This window comes from Ursus arctos, unplaced genomic scaffold, assembly GCF_023065955.2.
Source record: "Ursus arctos isolate Adak ecotype North America unplaced genomic scaffold, UrsArc2.0 scaffold_5, whole genome shotgun sequence".
Lineage (NCBI taxonomy): Eukaryota > Metazoa > Chordata > Mammalia > Carnivora > Ursidae > Ursus > Ursus arctos.
The window spans coordinates 41,146,238-41,159,054 of NW_026623067.1; the positions used below are offsets into that span (position 1 = coordinate 41,146,238).

General features: G+C 37.9%; 1 protein-coding gene across 2 annotated transcripts in view; it reads left to right on the forward strand.

Moving 5' to 3' along the window:
• KCTD16 (potassium channel tetramerization domain containing 16) overlaps nt 1–12,817 on the forward strand; it is a 295,941-nt gene that overhangs the window by 196,977 nt on the left and 86,147 nt on the right. The window lies entirely within an intron of this gene.

Genomic DNA, 12,817 nt, shown 5'->3' on the forward strand with positions numbered 1-12,817 from the left:
TTCATTTTATACAGTGTGTATAAAATGTACAGTCTTTATCAAAAAGAAATATACTGGATCCATGTGTAATGATATGGATAAAATGTTATAATCTTGGTAGCTGGTGTGGTGATTCCTTTATAGTAAAAGCTGGACCTTGCTGAGAAATGTTTTGATAAGACCTCCACTGGGGAGAAATGAGCCTCTGGGATCCAGATGTGAGATTAGCACCCAGGTGTTATTCACAAGAAGGATGCTATCCTGTGCAGTAAAGGAGTAAGAGCGAGAGGAGAGGGTTCTGGTTTACACAGGGAAAGAATAGGGTAGGATGAGTTAAGGATCCTGGTTCACAGAGTAGCCAGGGATTCTTGAGAGAAGAATCATGTATCAATCGATACCTTTCCAAATGAAATGCATTATACACTAGGATATGAATCCTTCCTGTGAAGGGCTACTTTTTCAGTTAAAAATGTCCTGCAATATTCTTGGTCTGTTTGGTGTTCTGATAGGAGCCTATAAGGATGGTGAGACGGTGAAGTCTGTAAACTAGGGAGCACCATCTTGCCGGCTGTTGTCACTAACAAAATGAAGATGAGCGGTGCGGTGTGACCATAGTGCTGGGCTTCTTGTGCCATCCCTAATTAAGCAGTCCTTCTGTTAGCCTCTTGAGCTCACAGAGTAAATCCAGCAGAATATCCTTTGTTGGAGGCCTCCTTGCATCCATATACCTGCCCATTCAGATTTGAGTTAATATCAGATGCGGTGGTAGAGTTTGGAGAATGGTTTCTCTTCTTACCCAACTCACTTCCTCCCCCTCCTGCTCCTATATGCCTGTAATCTTAGCTCTCCAGTTTTGGCCATTCTTCAAAGAGCCTTTCTCTGTTCATGAGAAACATCCACTATTGAACCTTTTCTCCTTTTTATTTTCCCCTGGGGTTCCTTGGTCATCTGAACTCAAACATTCTCCAATTAAGTGTTTGTGGAGGTCCTGGATATAACAGACATGAATGAAGTAGCTGGGTGTCAGACTATAAGGAGTGGTGAAGTCTGTAGTGGTCTTTTGAATTTATGTCCTGGCTAAAGCTGATACTAAACTTGAGCTGATGGCTACCAGGCAGGAAATTTGGCTACTATAGCCAGATACTCTGATTTTCAACAGAATATGGAAATCAGGAACTTTAGGTGATATTTACTAATTCAATTGCATTGCATAATTTTAAAAAAAATGGTATCTCTGGGGCCAGAGTCAGTCCATAGTTCATTGCTTTATGACCCCTGGTTTAACCCTTTCTTCTCTAAACTTACCTAACCTGCTGCACACATTTAAGATTCTACAGGTTGAAGAAGGGAGGGGAGAAGCCCTCCCTAAGTTTAGGCCTCTAGCAAGATTATCTAAAAATCAGTCAACCCTTTCATAGTGCTAAGAAAACATCTTGCTGATAAGTCTTCTGCAGGCTGTCGTGCTAAAAGTGTCATCTAGGGTTCACTAAGTCCCCAGATTCAGAAATGAGTAGGGACTTGGGAAAGAGAACAATATTAACAAAACCCTCCATCCCTCCACACCTGGTAAATCTCTTTCCACAAAGCCAGGTTTCTGTACAGTTAACTGAGTTATTATCTTTCCCGTCTCTTTTTTTATAGACTCTCTTTTCATTACCTCATTGCACTGCAACTAGGGGAAGTGTGTGTCATGTGTGTGTGTGTGTGTGTCTGTGTATGTGTCTGTGTGTCTGTTTCCTCTTACCTACATACGTATCATCACATAGAATCTGGGGGGGGGGCATTAATCTTGAAAAAAAAAATTAAAAAGGCTTAACCACTCAGCATCTATCCAGATTTCCATGCATAGTTTGAGATTTTTAAGGATGTTTTCATGAATTTCAAAGGATGTGGCCTTTCCTCTTTCTTTGCTTTCCCTCTTCTTCCCCAGGGCAAGGAACACTACTCTAGCCATGGGGCTGAAGAGAGGAGGTGTGTTTATAGCTGTAAGAAAAATCTATAGTGAAAAACAATAGAAGAACTTATAGCTAAGGAATTCTAGACACAGGTGAAATAAGACTGATATGTATATGGATAAATCAATATTTAGTCTAATAAAAGATATACCAAATCTACTTCCTTTCTTTGTCAGGTTATTAATAAGTGGTTTATATGATTTAAATCAGTCTTTTTTTTTTTTTAATTTCTCAGGTACCACCTCAGCCATTATAAACTCCTGTTCTACTGAAAGCTTATAGCTAGCTTATAACAGTGGTTTTCATTTTTGTAATCAAATTAAAGTAATAATTACTTGGTTTCAGATATGCACAGATATGCTAAAGCCAGTCTGTACTATTTTTTCCTTTATTTGTTTTTTTAACAGCTTTGGAATCCAACTTTATTGACTGTGTCATCTCTTATGTCTTTGTTACTTTAATGTGTAATTTAAATAAATGTTTTAAGTGCATTAAAATCATTTCACATGTGTCATCGCTGGCAGATTAACTTCATTAAGGTTTAGCTCTGGTCAGGGCAGCAGAACAGACTTGTGTTTTTAAATTATTCAAGTAAATAGCTAATGTACCAGACACAGATTGAGCTGGACCAATGTATTATTTGGCCTATTCTCTCCATTTCAGTGCATATGGACACATGATTGCTTTGTCTTAGATGACTTTTTACATGCATTGATCTTCCACTAACATTCATCACAGGAGAAAATGCAAGCGTCCATGAAATGGGATTTTGCTATATTAATTGCAGGCTTTCTCTTAAGTGCCTGGTTTCAGAGTGAATATTAATTTACCACCCAGGGAGAGTGATACATACTTTGGGTATTGCCAGAAGAGCTTTCTGCCCTCAGTATGTTTTGTGCTCAAAAGTAGATTCACTTTATTCTAAAATCCTCCAGACAGGTACGTGCCCATTAGGTGTCTCACTTTTATGACAGCTCTGTGGCCACACTCCTCAGTTGTTTCCGCTGATGACAAGGAAGTCATGGGGAGGAAGCTCTTTCATTATTTAAGCTGTGTTTACACACTGGGTTGGATTTTGGATGAAAATTAGGGGATTGCTAAATAAGGAGCTCTTTTATGTCCTGGAAGAAGAGGGACTTACCTGAGATGGAAGTAGAATTATGCTAAGATAAATCTAAGTGTTCTGTAGTAAACTTTGTGACCATAAGGACCATGAGAAAACAGAGTGTGTTATTGGGGGAGGCTTTGGAAGATTCCTTTGGAGGATATCTATAAAGAGATCATCCTGATAGATTAGGGACAAGGAGTTCATTAGGGGGATTTGAGAACAATCCACAATCCTGAATATAGTTATTTTATTTTCAAAGATAAAACTGTTGGCAGTTTCTCAAATAGATTTCTTTGTACAGGTATGACAGAAAATATCAGTGTGGGACTATCCACTCTTCCTTTTAAAGTTCTACAAAGATAGCCCCTACAAAATGCACCAAATAAGAGTATCCCTGCTTTTCCCCCTGTGGTTAGTGTCTAATATTGAAAATTTTAGCTTGTGTGAATCAGAAGTTGGAGCTTCAAATCCTCATCACTCCTTTCAGAAATATGTCAAGGAAGTTGTATTCAAATCAAACAAAGTGTAGATAAAAGAATAAACTAGTCATTGAAGTGTTTCCAGCACTGATAAGCACTATATCATAGGAGTTGTCTATATATTTAATTTTTCTCATTTTCCTCACATATACCTTTTATGCTCCAGCAACGTGCCAGTTTCATCCACGCATTTATTTGCAAGTGTGGTTTCCTCTGCCTAGAATGCCATTCACCGTAATATATAGAATTCACCTTTAGAAGCCTGCTCAGATGTCAGCAACTCTGGGAAACCTTCCTGGGCTCCCCCCATCCTCTGACATCATACTTAGGCTCCTCTTACTGAGCTTACTATATTTAGTTGCTCAATAAACATGCACTGAACGGATGAACACTGAATGGATTTATAGTTTTTCTCCCATGTTAGACTACATGCTCCGAGAAAACAAAACTTATTTTGTTCATGTACAAATATCTAGAGCTAGCACCATGCCCAACATACAGTAGATGCACAAGAGCCAAATGCTGAATGAAGGAATGAATATTTGTTCTTAAGGAGACAAATCTTTATTCAAGGTATCGCTGTATCCACTGCAAGACTATTGATGTTTATGTCTTTGACTTGAGAATTTACCCATGTTGTATTTTGGAGGTGCACTGAGTTGTTCAGGTACAGTCTACTTGGGTCAAGAAAATAAGATTGACAATGAAGTCACCAATACATTCGACATTGCTTTGTCCCACTTGTGCACATCTTGCATACTATTCCATACATCATTTTCTTTCTGTTCCAAGCCCTCAGAATTCTCTGGTGGGGAGCATTGGATTGTTCTTCTGACCGTACTCTGATAAGATACCTTTGGCATGTACCCTCACCCTTATTATTACCTCTGCAGAGAAGCAGAAGCCTTCAGATTCACTTTCCACAGATAAATGGGGCTGTTTCACTTTCCCTGGTGTCATACAGATGAGTTTGAAAAAAGCAGAAGAAACCACAGTTGAAGAGAACCTGGGGACTCTCTTAGATGATAGATGAGAATTTAGAAAATTGCCCACCTTGACTGTAAATCGCATTTGCTGGGAGAGTTGAGGAATTAAATGACCATCTTCCATCCGATGTTGCTGAGATTTCTGTGCAGTTGGAGCTGCTGTCTTGACCTTTCTTCTCACATCTTGTTGAGTTATTCACTACTCAGGTCAGCTTCTTTTATTTGAAATATTTGAATCTAACTTTTTTTTCATGGGATAGATTCCTTGTTTTCTAATTGAGCTACCCTATGATCCAGCCATTGCACTACTGGGTATTTACCCCAAAGATACAGACGTAGTGAAGAGAAGGGCCATATGCACCCCAATGTTCATAGCAGCAATGTCCACAATAGCTAAATCGTGGAAGGAGCCGAGATGCCCTTCAACAGATGACTGGATTAAGAAGTTGTGGTCCATATATACAATGGAATATTACTCAGCTATCAGAAAGAACGAGTTCTCAACATTTGCTACAACATGGACAGCACTGGAGGAGATAATGCTAAGTGAAATAAGTCAAGCAGAGAAAGACAACTATCATATGATTTCTCTCATCTATGGAACATAAGAACTAGGATGATCGGTAGGGGAAGAAAGGGATAAAGAAAGGGGGGGTAATCAGAAGGGGGAATGAAACATGAGAGACTATGGACTATGAGAAACAAACTGAGGACTTCAGAGGGGAGGAGGGTGGGGGAATGGGATAGACCGGTGATGGGTAGTAAGGAGGGCACGTATTGCATGGTGCACTGGGTGTTATACACAACTAATGAATCATCGAGCCTTACATCGGAAACCGGGGATGTACTGTATGGTGACTAACATAATATAATAAAAAATCATTTAAAAAAAAAAAAAAAAAGTTAATTTAAAAAAAAAAAAAAAAAAAAAAAAGATTCCTTGTTTTCTCTGTAGCATTTTCTCATGCCACTGAACTGCATCGTGTGTTAATAAGCTTTTTACTGTGCTAAATTGCTTTGTTTCTGTAGCTGATTTGAAGGCAAAAAGGCCCTAGAGGGTGAAGGGGAAAAAAAAAAAAAAGAAACATTCTAAACTAATTAGAATGATTACAGCAGCTGAAAACATTGCTTTCCTAAAACTGCAGTATTTTCTCAGGGGAGTTTTTTTGTTTTGTTGTTTTTTTGTTTTGTTTTTTGGGGTGTTTTTGGTTTTGTTTTTTTTTTAACTTTACAATAGCCCATGAGGTTCCTGAATCAGTGTTCGCAAAGTAAATGGTGACTGATAGTTTTTCATTGCAGAGTTGAATGAGAGTCATACATTAGAAATTTTCAAAGGCATTATCATTCTAGGGTTATCTTGCTGTATTTGATACAGTTATGTCATCTGTCTTTAAGACCATCTGAGACTGACACTTAGCAGCAGTCATGATGGGCTTGAAACACTAGGTTAAAAACCAATATTATGATAAATATGTAAAAATCTGTTTGTTAAAAGTGGTGACTTGTAGACATCTCTTTGATCAGAAAAACCAAAATAGTAAATGTGACAGCTATGAATTGACATTTATGAAACAATGATTTCCCCTGGATTTAGTCCTTCTGCAGTGGAAAAATAGCACTTTATTTTGCCCTCAGGGAAAAACTGGAAGGAGAAGCCAATAAAATCAGAGAGGGCTTAAGATGGAGAGTTTCTGTGTTTCACACCCTTCTCACATGCTCCTCCGTGCTGATCAAGTAGCACACAGTGGTTCATTTCTGAATATATGCAGACCTTTCAAAATGGGTCCCCATCATTTCCTTGTCCTTTAAAGGACATACTATGCACTTTTCACCACCCTTGTAGGTGTGAAAACTGGTGAAGAGACCAAGGGAAGGCATCAGTGCTGGAGAGAGGAAGAGGGTGGGAAAGAAGATTGGGTAGTCCCTGTTTGAAATCCCTTCTCTGTTGTCTCTGTTGAACATCTCTTGGAAATAGGAGCACTAGCTGCATTTCTTCTGAATATACTGCTACCTCATAGTAAAGTGTTCAACAGAAATATATTTTCCAAGTAATTTTAAAATAAAATTCCACTTGGAATATAAATCTTCCAATGTGTAGTACCCATTTTGCCATCATCTTAAGACAAAATCTATTGAACATTAACTTTTTCTGATGACTCAGGATAAGTTTGACAAACATCCAATAATTCTTTAGGCATTACTAATATTTGTAGCACTATTTATTTAGTGTAGAGACTAAATGCTTCTAAGCTAATGGACTTTTATGGTAATTGTGGCCAATTTCTAGAATTATATTTCTGTCTTCCAGCTTCTGCTTTATAATGATGGTTATTTGACTACTCTTTAAAGTTTCAGGATGAGTAAGTAAATAATGAGGTGTATAAAATAAGATGAATAAGATTCATAATAATTGTAAGATGAACCTTTCACGGAACACATGTATACATTTGTGGTGTCTGTTTTGGCTGTTTAGAGGCTCATTCCCTTTTGGACTCATTGATGGAAGCCTGACACTCGGATAAGTGAGGCATTGCAATTTTTGTTATGGCTGATGGGGATGATGTCTGCAGCTGGGAATAAACAATCAGCAAACTCATGAATCATGATTCCCTTCACATTTCATTGTGAAATAATGCTATTTGAGCTTAAAATTATTTGCCTTGATTATAGCTGTCACTAAAGGAAAATGTTGATTGAGGGTATAACCTTTCAATAAAATATAAGGCAAAATATAAGGTGCAGAAATTCAGAAAAGTATTTTCATTTACTCATAGGTACTGAGGACTTCAGTGAAGAGAATACACGGCAAAGTATCCACAAACCTTGATAACAAAAATGTAATCAGGAACATGACCTATGTATTTGTTACTTATTTTTTCATATCTATTTTTAAATAGTTGTCAGTAATTATTCTTGGAATTAAGCCATAGGGATTTGTTTTTTGTTTCCCTCACGTCCACTTGTACTTCTTCTGGGTGTAGCTCCCTTTTCTTGTTTGGAATATTACTCCGCTTTCACTGACAATGGGTGGAATGGACCAAATAGCATCATTCTCTTCCCATCTTAAATCACTGTGCTTCCTCTAGACATCTGCTTCATGCCACTCCATCATTACGGGTTGATTTTCTCTGCTTCCCATTCTCACAATGGAAAATATGGCCACCATATGTGCCAGGTTCATGTATTACTTATCCAGTTGCTCAGAAGTGACAGAATCAACAACCCCAATCCCAAATTTGTAAAAGTCTGCATGTCTTCCTCTGAAACAATCACCTATATTATGAGTAGTGTCCAGTGCTGCACAGAAATGTTGCTAACACTCAAATTATGTAAGGGTATTTTATTTTAAAAAGGCTAAAGTTGCTTTTCAAAAGTTTCACATGCCATCTGTTCTTCATTAAAAATATTGGTGGTCAACACTGAGACTGTACTTTTAGTAATCATTGTTTGGGATTTTAAAGATTGTTCTTATAATGTTTTCACATCATGTAACTACTACTGAGAGATAGTACCTTTAGAAATGTGTATAGACAGAAGGCGAGAAAATGGACAAGTCTACTGGATTGGCAGAAAGACTCAGTTAAGAGCAACACTTATTAATCTCTTAATATCTTCTCTTCTGCAGACCTGAATACCTGTTGACTTTCCTTCTCAGTTGATTGTAAAAGGCCCTATGTAGTGAATTGAGTGTGTGTCTAGGGTGGGTACCTCCCATATTCTGAATGGCCGTTCTACCACTGAAGCATCCCAGTTGCACTGGAACCAATCCCAGAAAACCCCAAATACCTTTGCGAAATTAGTGGCAAGAGGTGTTTCTTGAGCATGTATTTCTGGAGATTTCTAGGCCATTTTAAAAAGACTGGTAATTGGGGACTTGAGATTGGTACATTTCTTAGTGTTTTTAGCTCATTATTGACTACTCTATGGTAGTACTATGGTACTAAGGTTACATTTGTTCTCTTTCATTTACACATCTTACTTTGAACTTAGTGTTTGCTCATATGATTGTGTAGTTCACTGTAAGTGCTCAATACACATTTACTAAATGAATGAATATGTGTGTTTGCAAAGGACATGGGAAGATACCCTCATTTTTTAATATCGCCTTTATTTATTAGTTTAATGTGATACTTACAAGATCTGTTCAGTTATTACATAGTGAATGAGGGAAGAAAGGAATGACAATAGACACATTTTAAAATGCTTTTGAAACTTTATTTGGGGGGAAAACCCACCATTCCTCATAGAGTTAGAACTAATCACAGAAACTCAGATTACATCCAAATGAATGAATGCATATGAGAGTACTTGGTAAACTGTAAAGGGGCATTTTGTTATCATAAAAGACAATCCCAAACACACCAGATTAAGATAGTTTACATCTGTAAAGCCCTTTACCAACTGCAAAGCTCTTTCATTTATAGTATCCCTATCAGTTTTTTTTAACAACCTCATGAGGGAGCTATTTTGCTATCTCCATCCTTCAGATGAAGAAACAGGTTCATTGAGAGAAGATAATTAATTGGTTTGAGATCACGTACCTAATAGTGAAATCAGGGTTCAAGCTCTGTTTTTCTGAATCTAAGTCTGAACTCCTTTCTCCATAGTAGAACAAATACCCCAGAGTAATACCCTTCTGTTTTAGTGAGTAAGGATGCTTCTTACTCATTCAAAGTATAAAGAATTGGTTACTCTTTGCCTTGTCGAAGAGAAAATCAAGGAACCTACAGGTTTTGGAGTTGTGCATGAGCCACAAGCTAGGCACAGAGTCTGCAGACAGAGCGAAGGAGTGTGAGAATGCCTGCTGCTCACATCAATGACTTTGTAGGTGTCGCTCTCAAAGTGAATCTTTGCTCCTTGAAACATGATCCGCCAAGAGCTTTGCCACCAGGTAGACACTTCAGCCTGTAAGGGAAAGGTACTTTAGCAACAACCCTGTATATTAGGAATTTATTAGCGACCCCTCCCATTTAGTTAACCAGTCAGCAGCTCTGATGTCAGAGAGGTTTAGTGACTTGCCTAAGGACACAGTGCTAGCAAAGCTAGCATTTCTACTCACTCCATTACTTTTTCTCACCTTTTAAAGCTCAACTATTATATATATAGAACACATCATCTATTATTAATCAGAATAAAAGCCAAATTTTAAGAATGAGCTTTTAAAGATTATTTATTTATTTGTCAGAGAGAGAGAGAGCACAAACAGGCAGAGTGGCAGGCAAACCAGGCAGAGGGAGAAGCAAGGTCCCCGCTGAGCAAGGAGCCTGATGCAGAACTCGATCCCAGAACCCTGGGATCATGACCTGAGCCGAAGGCAGACGCTTAACAAACTGAGCCACCCAAGCGTCCCAAAAAATGAGCTTTTAAAATAAATGAACTTCTTTTGTACTGTTGTTTTCCTTTCATTACCAATTTTCACCTTTTACTTTATTAATTCACTCTGAATGTTGTCTTGGATTTAATACATACCTTTGAGATTTCTATCCTCACTTTAGGCCTATTAGAGAGTTGGATACCATAGAAGAACAATCACTTACTGCAGGCGCAGACTTCCATTTTAACCCAAAGCTCTAATTCATGCAGTTTCAGCTGTCTGTGCATACCATGCAAAGGTCTCTATTTACATTTTCAGCCTTCGTAATTTAGAGTAGAATGAAATTATTTTTAGTCTTTTATTTGGCCTGTTACACTATCTCTTCTTCCTAGCCATGCTGTGAGGCAGCAACCTAGGGAAAAATATGTATTCATTCAACAAATAATTGTTGAACACCTACTATGTTTGGGGTGCACTGGTCAAGACAGAGAGAACCCCATTGATGAACTAAACAAAGACCTCATTCTTATAAAATTTTCATTCTGGTAGGTATAATAGATTAAAAAAAATATACGTGTGTGTGTGTGTGTGTGTGTGTGTGTGTGTGTGTGAAGGATAGAAATGCCATAGAGAAAAATAAAGGTAGTTCAAAGAGTGATAAGCAATAATGAATATATGCGGGTATTCCAACATGGTGGTCATGGAGGACCTCTCTGACTTCCCTTCTTTCCAACAGGCAGATTCCCTCTGGGGTTGCCTATTGCAGTGGACTAAGTGGGTTGCAGGGTAAATGGACATTTCTGCTCTGTGAACAAGTAATTGCAAATAAATGATTGCCTGAGGCAGACATCATCAAGTTAGGGACAGCCAGGAGAATTTTAAGAAGTATGTATAGGGCGTGAAATATAGGCATGCTGATAAAAATTCTCTTGGTTGTATCAAGCTGCCCTTTCTGTTGGTTATGAAGGTTTTAGGTTCAGAAGTGATTTGATCCTTTCCTTGCTTGTAAGAAAGAATAGTTTCTCTTTCTTCCAAAGGTCTTGGTTATTGCTGGGGCAATGACCTAATTAAAATTGGATTCTAGCTTGTAGACTATCTCTGAATGTGCACTATCTTCTACAGAGCCTCTTGAGGATATTCGTTACCTAATCTCATATTTAAAAAATTCTTTTGTCCAGACTAATGAGTCTTATCATTTATCTCTGAAGCAAGTAGCTATACACATTTAATATTTTATGCAGCTCTTTTATATGGATGTGAATGGAATTATAGCCAATCTATTTAGCACCTTTTCTGTGTGTGTGATAAGTTATCATGGCTATCTGCCCAGTCAGGTGGATTTCTTTGTTTCTGGTTCAGGCCTACCTAACAGTGATTTTAGATCTCTTTTTGAGAACATGGAGAAGGACGCACTGGGAGTACCCTGTGGTAGGCACTGGAAATGTTGATGTGTTCAAAGGAAAAAGGGGAAGGTTGAATTTGGAATCCATGGGGAGAGGGAGAAAGGGAGAGAGGGTCTAGCTCTAGTTGGTGTTGGAAGAGCCTGTGCCTGAGAATTAGGAGTAGAGCTCAGTTGTACAGTAGCTGAAAATTTAGTCATTGCATCATTAAACAAACTCATGAGAATAACTCAAACAGGGTATAACAATGTTCTTCTCAAACCAGGATCAAGTTGATTCATCATATCTGGGACAGAGTTGTGACATTTCTCATCCTCTTTTCTCTTTTTCCATTCCTTTTGTGTTTCTTCCTCTTATTCCAAGGTGGTCAGTGCCTTTGTGAGCCTCCTCCCAGCTCTACTCCCAGCAATTACTGCTCACTCACTTCTTGCCTCTATCTTCTCCAATGGGATCCTACTCAGGCCTACCTTGCACTTCTACTGTGATCCTTGCTTCCATTAAAACATAGGCCCATCCTCTTGACTATTCCAGCTAACCTGGTATATTGCATCATGCACAGCCTCTGGCATATAGTAGGTGCTTAATATATATTTCTTGAATAAATGTGGTCATAGCTTGATATGTAACCCCTACCTAATACCGGAGGTATTTCATAAAGACTTCTTAGAAATATACCTTGGCATGATCTAAAGGTAGGACTTTCAAAGTCCTTAGAGATATCAGGGAAGGACATATTTATAAAGCCGAACCCTTGATGAAGTTCTTCTTTTGCCCAGACAATTCCTTTGGGCACAGATTCTGAAATGCTTAGTGAGACTGAAGGTCATTCTCTGCATATCTATACAGAATCTGGCCCAGGTGTTATATTAATAATTTTCCTTTCATTAATACTGTCCCACATGAATACTTCCAAGGCTGACCTTCTTGAATTGAGAGACAGGATAGCGAGTGCAAAGTGAAGCAGATGTACAGTGAGAAGTCTCTTAATTCACCTTCTGGCTCTGCCTCTTTTACTAGCAGTATGATACTGGGCGGGTCACTTCATTTCTCTCAGCTTCTATTTCTCACTGTAAAATGGTAACTTCATTAGCTGACCTACCAACTGTGGATTCAAAGGATCATTTGTCATACTGGATGTGAATCTTATGTACAAATTCTGAAGTGTAGACAAGGGTATAAAGGCATGTTTAATTCTAACATTTGGATTTTCACTTTATTTAAAAAAATTTTTTTGAATTATGTTCAGTTAGCCACGGTATAGTACATCATTAGTTTTTGATGTAGTGTTCAATGATTCATTAGTTACATATAAAACCCAGTGCTCATTTAAATCCCAGATTAGTGGCTTTGTGCTACACATGTTTTAACTGATTTGTTGATTTTATTAGACATTAGCAAACTTGTGTCTAATTCACTTATTCAGGTGGTGGTTGAGTGCTTACTGTATGGCAGGAAGTATGCTAAGTGCTAGGTGTAGAGGTAAAAAAAAAATTATACTTTCCTTTGGGGAATTTACGGGAGGGAAAGATATTAAATAAACATGTAAATAACTATGTAATTATAAATTTATAATTAGAAGCACATTAATTGCTATGA